Below are 10,440 nucleotides of genomic sequence, written 5' to 3' on the forward strand. Positions count from 1 at the left end.
GGCGTTGCGGTTTGCCAGCTCAGCATGTGGCCCAGAGGAGAGACCCCACTGCAGGGCGGGTGCTGCTCTTTGTCCAGTGCCGACAAGCACCACATAAGAATGGCTATATTGGGTCAGACTGGCTAGCCCAGTATCTTGTCTTCTGACAGTGTCCGCTGCCAGGTGCTTCAGAAGGAAAGAACAGAACAGGGCAATATATCGAGTGATCCATCCCCTGTCGTCCAGTCCCAGCTTCTGGCTGTCAGAGGTTTAGGGACACCTAGAGCACAGGGTTGCATCCCTGACCATCCTGGCTAATAGCCACTGATGGACTTATCCTCCAGGAACTTATCTAGTTCTTTTTTGAACCCACTTACACTTTTGGCCTTCACAACTTCCCCTGGCAAGGAGTTCCACAGGTTGACGGTGTTGTGTGAAGAAATACTCCCTTCTGTTTGTTTTAAATCTGCTAATTTCATTGGCTGACCCCTGGTTCTTGTGTTATGAGGAGTAAATAACACTTCCTTATTGACTTTCTCCACCCCAGTCGTGATTTTATAGACCTCTATCCTATCCCCTCATAGTCGTCTCTTTTCCAAGCTGAACAGTCCCAGTCTTATTACTCTCCTCATCTGGAATCTGTTCCGTACCCCTCAGCATTTTTGTACCTTTTCCAATTCTAATATAGCTTTTTTGAGATGGGATGACCAGAACTGCACGCAGTATTCAACATGTGGGGGTACCATGGATTTATATAGAGGCAACATGATATTTACTATCTCATTATCTATCCCTTTCCTAATGATTCCCAACATTTTGTTCGCTTCTTTAACTGCTGCTGCACATTCAGTGGATGTTTTCAGAGAACTATCCACAGTGACTCCAAGATCTTTCTTGAGTGGTAACAGCTAATGTAGACCCCATCGTTTTCTATGTATAGTTGGGTTTATGTTTTCCAATGTGCATTTATCAACATGGAATTTCATTTGCTATTTTGTTGCCCAGTCACCCAGTTTTGTGAGATCCCTTTGTAGCTCTTTGCAGTCTGCTTTGGACTTAACTCTTTTGAGTGATTTTGTATCATCTGCAAATTTTGCCATCTCACAGGTTATCCCTTTTTCCAGATCATTTATGAGTTTGTTGAACAGCACTGGTCCCAGTACAGATCCTTGGGGGACACTGCTATTTACCTTTCTCCATTCTGAAAACTGACCATTTATTCTTACCCTTTGTTTCCTATCTTTTTACTGATCCTTGAGAGGACCTTCCCTCTTATCCCATGACTCCTTATTTTGCTTAAGAGCCTTTGGTGAGGGACCTTGTCAAAGGCTTTCTGAAGGTCCAAGTACACTATATCCACTGGATCACCCTTGTGCACATGCTTGTTGACCCCCCTGTAACGATGCTGGTTCTGGCGGGACCCAACTGAGAGTGCCAATTCAGGACAAACTGCTTAAAGCAGGGCAGTTACAGCCCAAGGCTGGGGTTTCTGTGCACACCAAGGCAAACCAAACCAGCCAAACAGAGAAGACTTTGGTTCTACCCCACTGGCTAACCACAAGTCACACAAGCAATTCCCTTAGACACTCCAGTTTCCCAGTATCCCCACCAGTGCCACTCGTTATGGGGACAACTGGTTATGAAAACCAATACCCCAGAAAAAGAAAAAGGGTTCTCTAGATCCCAAAGGACCAAGCCCCAGACCCAGGTCAATATACAAATCAGATCTTACCCACAAATCACGCTGTTGCCAGTCCTTTAGAATCTAAAATCTAAAGGTTTATTCATAAAAGGAAAAAGAGATAGATGAGAGCCAGAATTGGTTAAATGGAATCCATTACATCCAGTTATGGCAAAGTTCTTGGTTCAGGCTTGCAGCAGTGATGGAATAAACTGCAGGTTCAAATCAAGTCTCTGGAGCACATCCACAGCTGGGATGGGTCTTTCAGTCCTTGGTTCAAAGCTTCAGTGTAGCAAAGTCTCTCGAGAGGTCAGAAGCAGGTCTGAAGACAGGATGGAGATGAGGCATCAGCCTTTTATAGTCTTTTCCAGGTGTAAGAACACCTCTTTGTTCTTACCATGGAAAATTACAGCAAAATGGAGTTTGGAGTCACATGGGCAAGTCCCTGCATACTTTGCTGAGTCACTGGGCATATCTGCCTTCTCTCAATGGGTCAGTTGTCCAGCTGTTGGTCCTTAATGGGCCATCAAGCAGGCTAGGTAGAGCTGACACCAACTTGTCTGGGGTGTCACCCAGAAGCATAGCATAAATTTGAAATTCACACAGTATAGAGCCAATATTCATAACTTTAACTACAAAAATGATTCACACATATAGACAGCATAATCATAACCAGCCAACAATAACCTTGTCTTAGACACCTTATTTGACCCCCTTTATACAAGATTTGGTGCCACTACAGGACCTTGGTTGCAACAATGTTCTATACGGTCCCAGATTATGTCAATAACGTCACACACGCTCAAAGACTTCTAATAGATTGGTGAGGCATGATTGCCCTTTACAAAAGCCCCATTGATTCTTCCCCAACAAATCATGTTCATCTATGTGTCTCATAAATCTGTTCTTATCTATAGTTTCAACCAATGGGCCCGATACTGCCGTTCAGTCTACTGGCCTATAACTGCCAGAATTGCCTCTGGAGCCCTTTTAAAAAATTGGTGTTACATTAGCTACCTCCAGTCAGCTGGGTCAGAGGCTTATCTCAGCAAGAGGTTACACAGTACAGTCGGTAGTTCTGCAATGCCATACCTCAGTTTCTTCAGAACTCTTGGCTGAAATACAGCTGGTCCTGGTGACTCATTAGTGCCTAATTGATCAGGTTGTTCCCAAACCTCCTCTACTGATAACTCAGTCTGGGATTGTTCCTCAGATCTGCCACTTAAAAAGAGTGGGAATCAGGTATGGGAATCTCCCTCACATCCTCCGCATTTAGCTTTTCTGCAATGGCCTTATCTCCCTTTAGCGATCCTTTCGCACCTCTGGCACCCAGGGGCCCCACTGGTTGCTTGGCAGGCTTCCTGCTTCTGAGGTACTTTAAAAAATTGCTGTTAGTTTTTGTCTTTTGCTAGTTGCTCTTCCGATTCTTTTTTTGGCCTCCCTAATTATACTTTTACACTTATCATAGAATCATAGAATCATAGAATATCAGGGTTGGAAGGGACCTCAGGAGGTCATCTAGTCCAACCCCCTGCTCAAAAGCAGGACCCATCCCCAATTAAATCATCCCAGCCAGGGCTTTGTCAAGCCTGACCTTAAAAACTTCTAAGGCTTGCCCCAGTTTATGCCCCTTTCTATTGCCCTCAGTAGGCTCTGACTTCCGATTTTTAAATAGTGCCTTTTTGCCTCTAACTACTTCTTTTACTCTGCTGTTTAGCCACGGTGACACTCTTTTGGTCCTCTTACTGTTTTTTAATTTGAAGTATACGTTGAATTTGAGCCCCTATTAGCGTGTTTCCAAAAGGTTTCCATGTAGCTTGTAGGCATTTCACTTTTGTAATTGTAGCTTTTAATTTCCATTTAACTAGCCTCCTCGTTTATGGGTAATTCCTCTTTCTGAAGTTAAACACTTCCGTGGTGGAATTCTTTGGTATTCCACCCCGTCCGCCAGATGTTAAATTGAATTATAGTATGACCGCTATTACTGAGTGGTTCCGTCATATTCACCTCTTGGACCAGATCCTGTGCTCCACTTAGGACTAAATCGAGAATCGCCTCTTCCTTGTGGGTTCCAGGCCTAGCTGCTCCAAGAAGCCGTCACTAATGGTATCTAGAAATTGTATCTCTGCGTCCCGTCCTGAGGTGACCTGTGCCCAGTCGGGATGGGAATAGTTGAAATCCCTCATTATTGAGTTTTCAATTTTTATAGCCTCTCTAATCTCCCGGAGCATTTCACAGTCACCATCATCATCATCATCATCATCATCACCAGTCACCTGTCAGTGGCCGGTATCGGTAGTATATCCCCACTGCTGCACTCTTACTATTCAAACCTGATTTCAACAACCACCATCAACCTCAGCCTGGACCAGTCCACACAAGAGATCCACTTCCTGGACACTAAGGTGCTAATAAGCGATGGTCACATAAACACCACCCTATACCAGAAACCTACTGACCGCTATTCCTACCTACATGCCTCCAGCTTTCACCCTGACCACACCACACGATCTGTTGTCTACAGCCAAGCTCTACGATACAACCGCATTTGCTCCAACCCCTCAGACAGAGACAAACACCTACAAGATCTCTGTCAAGTGTTCTTACAACTCCAGCACCCACCTGCGGAAGTGAAGAAACAGATTGACAGAGGCAGAAGAGTACCCAGAAGTCACCTACTACAGGACACGCCTAACAAAGAAAATAACAGAACGCCACTAGCCGTCACCTTCAGCCCCCAACTAAAACCCCTCCAACGCATTATTAAGGATCTACAACCTATCCTGAAGGATGACCCATCACTCTCACAGATTTTGGGAGACAGGCCAGTCCTTGCTTAAAGACAGCCCCCCAACCTGAAGCAAATGCTCACCAGCAAACACACACCACACAACAGAACCACTAACCCAGGAACCTATCCTTGCAACAAAGCCCGTTGCCAACTGTATCCACATATCTATTCAGGGGACACCATCATAGGGCCCAATCACGTCAGCCACAATATCAGAGGCTCGTTCACGTTCACATCTACCAATGTGATCTATGCCATCATGTGCCAGCAATGCCCCTCTGCCATGTACATTGGTCAAACTGGACAGTCTCTACGTAAAAGAATAAATGGACACAAATCAGACGTCAAGAATTATAACATTCAAAAACCAGTTGGAGAACACTTCAATCTCTCTGGTCACTTGATTAGAGACCTAAAAGTGGCAATTCTTCAACAAAAAAACTTCAAAACCAGACTCCAACGAGAGACTGCTGAATTGGAATTAATTTGCAAACTAGATACAATTAACTTAGGCTTGAATAGAGACTGGGAGTGGATGGGTCATTACACAAAGTAAAACTATTTCCCCATGTTTATTCCCCCCCCCCCCACTGTTCCTCAGACATTCTTGTCAAGTGCTGGAAATGGCCCATCTTGATTATCACTACAAAAGGTTCTCCCCCCGCCCCCCCCCCCCGCCGCTCTCCTGCTGTTAACAGCTCAGCTTAAGTGATCACTCTGGTTACAGTGTGTATGGTAACACCCATTGTTACCATGTTCTCTGTGTATATAAATCTCCCCACTGTATTTTCCACTGAATGCATCTGATGAAGTGAGCTGTAGCTCACGAAAGCTTATTCTTTCTTTCTTTTTTTTTTATTCAAACCCGGAATTTCTCTCCATAGCGAGTCTATGGTACCGTTTGATTCGTTTAAGATTCTGACTCTATTTGACTCTACACTTTCTTACACATATGGTGCCACTCCCTCACCAGCACAACCTACTCTGTCATTCCTACGTATTTTGTACCCTGGTGTTACCGTGTCCCATTGATTATCACCCTTCCGCCAAGCTTCTGTGATATTTCTTATACCATTATCCTTATTTAATACCAGGGACTGAACTTCACCCATTTTAGTATTCAGACTTCTAGCATTTGTATAAAAGCACTTATAAAAGGTGTCGCTCTTTAGCGGTCTGCCATTATGTGAGGTAATTGAATGCGACTCTTTTTCATTTGACTGTTTCTCTTCAGTTCCAACCTGTACTTTACCAACATCTCTCCTCTTTCCTAGGATCTAGAGAATCCCTGTTCATAAATCCTCCCTTGAGGGCTGTCTCTGTCCGAATCACGTGCTCCTCCACACCCGGCAGCTTTCCCTCAGCCCTTCGTTTAAAAACTCCTCTACAACCTTTTTAGTTTTCCATGCCAGCACCTGGTTCTGTTTTGGTTTAGGTGGAGCCTGTCCTCCCTGTACAGGCTCCTCCTTTCCCAAGAGGTTCCCCAGTTCCTAATGAACCTAAATCCCTCCTCCGAATGCCATCTCTCATCCATGCATTGAGACCCTGCAGTTCTGCCTGCGGGTGGACCTGGCAGCATTTCAGAGCATGCTCCCATGGAGGGACCCTGAGCAGTCAGACACCTGCTGACCCCTAGACTCCTGGAGGGGGACTCAGAGCAGGGGAGGGGGCGTCACAGCACTTGTGCTGGTTGCACAGATCAGTAACTCGGAATAAAGTCGCTGTGGTTCGAAATCCCCTGGCTTAACCTGTTCCTGGCTGCACCCACGCTGCCCCGGGATGGAGGAGCACACAAGCAGCCCAGGGTGTGCAGTCCAGTTTGATGGGGGGCTCAGCAGAGGAGCTGGGTGAAGGACAGGATGCAGGTCCTGCTGGCAGCCCCAAAGAATCATAGAATCATAGAATATCAGGGTTGGAAGGGACCTCAGGAGGTCATCTAGTCCAACCCCCTGCTCAAAGCAGGACCAACCCCAACTAAATCATCCCAGCCAGGGCTTTCTCAAGCCTGACCTTAAAAACTTCTAAGGAAGGAGATTCCACCACCTCCCTAGGTAACGCATTCCAGTGTTTCACCACCCTCCTAGTGAAAAAGGTTTTCCTAATATCCAACCTAAATCTCCCCCACTGCAACTTGAGACCATTACTCCTTGTTCTGTCATCAGCTACCACTGAGAACAGTCTAGAGCCATCCTCTTTGGAACCCCCTCTTTCAGGTAGTTGAAAGCAGCTATCAAATCCCCTCTCATTTTCTCTTCTGTAGACTAAACATCCCCAGTTCCCTCAGCCTCTCCTCATAAGTCATGTGTTCCAGTCCCCTAATTATTTTTGTTGTCCTCCACTGGACTCTTTCCAATTTTTCCACATCCTTCTTGTAGTGTGGGGCCCAAAACTGGACACAGTACTCCAGATGAGGCCTCACCAGTGTCGAATAGAGGGGAACGATCACGTTCCTCGATCTGCTGGCAATGCCCCTACTTATAAATCCCAAAATGCCATTGGCCTTCTTGGCAAGAAGGGCACACTGTTGACTCATACCCAGCTTCTCGTCCACTGTAACCCCTAGGTCCTTTTCTGCAGAACTGCTGCCCAGCCATTCGGTCCCTAGTCTGTAGCCGTGCATGGGATTCTTCCGTCCTAAGTGCAGGACTCTGCACTTGTCCTTGTTGAACCTCATCAGATTTCTTTTGGCCCAATCCTCCAATTTGTCTAGGACCCTCTGTATCCTATTCCTACCCTCCAGCGTATCTACCTCTCCTCTCAGTTTAGTGTCATCTGCAAACTTGCTGAGTGTGCATCCAGACCATCCTCCAGATCATTTATGAAGATATTGAACAAAATCAGCCCCAGGACCGACCCTTGGGGCACTCCACTTGATACCGGCTGCCAACTAGACATGGAGCCATTGATCACTAGCCGTTGAGCCCGACAATCTAGCCAGCTTTCTATCCACCTTATAGTCCATTCATCCAGCCCATACTTCTTTAACTTGCTGACAAGAATACTGTGGTAGACAGTGTCAAAAGCTTTGCTAAAGTCAAGGAACAACACGTCCACTGCTTTCCCTTCATTCACAGAACCAGTTATCTCGTCATAGAAGGCAATTAGATTAGTCAGGCATGACTTGCCCTTGGTGAATCCATGCTGACTGTTCCTGATCACTTTCCTCTCCTCTAAGTGCTTCAGAATTGATTCCTTGAGGACCTGCTCCATGATTTTTCCAGGGACTGAGGTGAGGCTGACTGGCCTGTAGTTCCCAGGATCCTCCTTCTTCCCTTTTTTAAAGATGGGCACTACATTAGCCTTTTTCCAGTCGTCCGGGACTTCCCCCGATCGCCATGAGTTTTCAAAGATAATGGCCAATGGCTTTGCAATCACATCCGCCATCTCCTTTAGCACTCTCGGATGGAGTGCATCCGGCCCCATGGACTTGTGCTCGTCCACCTTTTCTAAATAGTCCCGAAGCACTTCTTTCTCCACAGAGGGCTGGTCACCTCCTCCCCATGCTGTGCTGCCCAGTGCAGTAGTCTGGGAGCTGACCTTGTTCGTGAAGACAGAGGCAAAAAAAGAATTGAGTACATTAGTTTTTTCCACATCCTCTGTCACTAGGTTGCCTCCCTCATTCAGTAAGGGGTCCACACTTTCCTTGACTTTCTTCTTGTTGCTAACATACCTGAAGAAACCCTTCTTGTTACTCTTAACATCTCTTGCTAGCTGCAACTCCAGGTGTGATTTGGCCTTCCTGATTTCACTCCTCCATGCTCGAGCAATATTTTTATATTCATCCCTGTTAATTTGTCCAATCTACCACTTCTTGTAAGCTTCTTTTTTGTATTTAAGATCAGCAAGGATTTCACTGTTAAGCCAAGCTGGTCACCTGCCATATTTCCTATTCTTTCTACACATCGGGATGGTTTGTCCCTGTAACCTCAATAAGGATTCTTTAAAATACAGCCAGCTCTCCTTGACTCCTTTCCCTCTCATGTTATTCTCCCAGGGGATCTTGCCCATCAGTTCCCTGAGGGAGTCAAAGTCTGCTTTTCTGAAGTCCAGGGTCGGTATTCTGCTGCTCTCCTTTCTTTCTTGTGTCAGGTTCCTGAACTTGACCATCTCATGGTCACTGTCTCCCAGGTTCCCATCCACTTTTGCTTCCCCTACTAATTCTTCCCGGTTTGTGAGCAGCAGGTCAAGAAGAGCTGTGGCCCTAGTTGGTTCCTCCAGCACTTGCACCAGGAAATTGTCCCCTACATTTTCCAAAAACTTCCTGGATTGGAAATCCAGGAGGCTTTTTTGTTTCCAGTCGACCCTGTAAAAAAAAAAAATCTCAGCGAACTGGAACACATCCCCTTTGGGTCAGACAAGCCCTGGGCCCTTTAGCGCAGGGGATTAGCGCTCTCCTGGGCTGTGGGAGGGCCAGGTTCGCTTTCCCCCTCCCCGGGTGAAGGGGCGAAGGAGGGTCACCGACATGTGCCTTGGTGCCCTCTAGCTGCTGTGCTGTGGGAGAGTCGCTTTCTCCTGGTGAGTCATTGGAGTAGGGACTGGAGCTTGTCAGGGCTGTCATGAATGGCAATGGAGCAGGAGAGAGGGGCCCTAGCTCTGCATTTACCCAGTGGGTGTTGGCTCCAGGGCTCAGGGCCCAGTCCTGCTGAAACAGGGCCGAAGGCTGAGCCCCGCGCCCCTGGGCGAGCCGGGAGACCCAGCACCAGGGTGCAACAGTAGCCCCCACGCCCAGCCAGTGCCTTGTCCTGGCCTCACGCCTGGGGTCATGGCAGGTTTGGACTGAGTCAGGGGCTGCACAGCCAGCCTGGGATTCACCACACTGCCTGCAGTGCCCCCTGCTGGCTGGGTCTCAGTCCTGCTCCCCTGACACCACCCCCGAGCTGAACACAGCAGGGATGGGATGGGCGTGCGGTGTCCTGTCCAGGAACCGATCCCGGGCCGATCTGGTTCAAAGCCCCGTCCCGTGCGGGGTCTGTCCCCGGGCTGATCCGGTTCAGAGCTCTGTCCCGTGTGGGATCCGTCCCCAAGTCGATCCAGTTCAGAGCTCCATCCCATGCGGGGTCCGTCCCCAGGCCGATCCAGTTCAGAGCCCCGTCCCATGCGGGGTCTGTCCCCGGGCCGATCTGGTTCAGAGCCCCATCCCGTGTGGGGTCTGTCCCCGGGCTGGTCTGGTTCAGAGCCCCATCCTGTGCGGGGTCTGTCCCCGGGCTGATCTGGTTCAGAGCTCCTTCCCGTGTGGGGTCTGTCCCCAGGCTGATCCAGTTCAGAGCTCCATCCGGTGCGGGGTCTGTTCCAAGGCTGATCCAGTTTAGAGAGCCATCTGTCTTCTAAGATGGTGAAACCAGACTAGGTGCCCTCTTTTGAAGGTGTCCCTGTGCCCTTTCACCACTTGGCCTTTGCCTTTTGTCAGAGCCCAGCTGCAGATTCCCCTGAGCCAAGGTGTGGGGTTCGTCAGTTTGGGACTGGAGGGGGTGGAGACAGTCCCTTTGCTTTGCTCCCTACATGAGGTTTGCTGGGGACCCCAGCTCATTCCCCCACGTGAGGATGCAGGAGAGGGCTTTGCGCTCTCCTTGACAGCTGGCCTGTGACTTCACAGCACAAGGACTGGGGTGTGCAACTGTGGGGCCAGCCCTTCGGACCAGGAAGGGCTCTGGGGCCTGGCCCATGAGAGCAGGGGGCTGAGCTGTGGGCATGGAGAGCTGGGTGCTGGGGAGTAGGGGGGTGATTCAGCATCGGGGATCCTGCCAACAGCCCCAGGCTGGGGCCGGGAGGAAGCACCAGGCCCCAAGACGCATGAGGAGGCTGGAATGCTGGACCCCAGGAAGGCCAGAGGCCCCCCACCACTGCTGGCTCAGCCTCTAATGGCGGGGAGAGTGGGGGGTGGAGGGGGCAGGTGGAATGTCCCGTGTGCTGAGACCTAGGGATGCTGCATTGAGTTTACTGGAGCCCAAAGCAACCCCCCTTGAGCGTCAGGTTCCTCCTCCTCTGTCTC

The sequence above is a fragment of the Lepidochelys kempii genome, chromosome 20 (genome assembly GCF_965140265.1).
Source record: "Lepidochelys kempii isolate rLepKem1 chromosome 20, rLepKem1.hap2, whole genome shotgun sequence".
Lineage (NCBI taxonomy): Eukaryota > Metazoa > Chordata > Testudines > Cheloniidae > Lepidochelys > Lepidochelys kempii.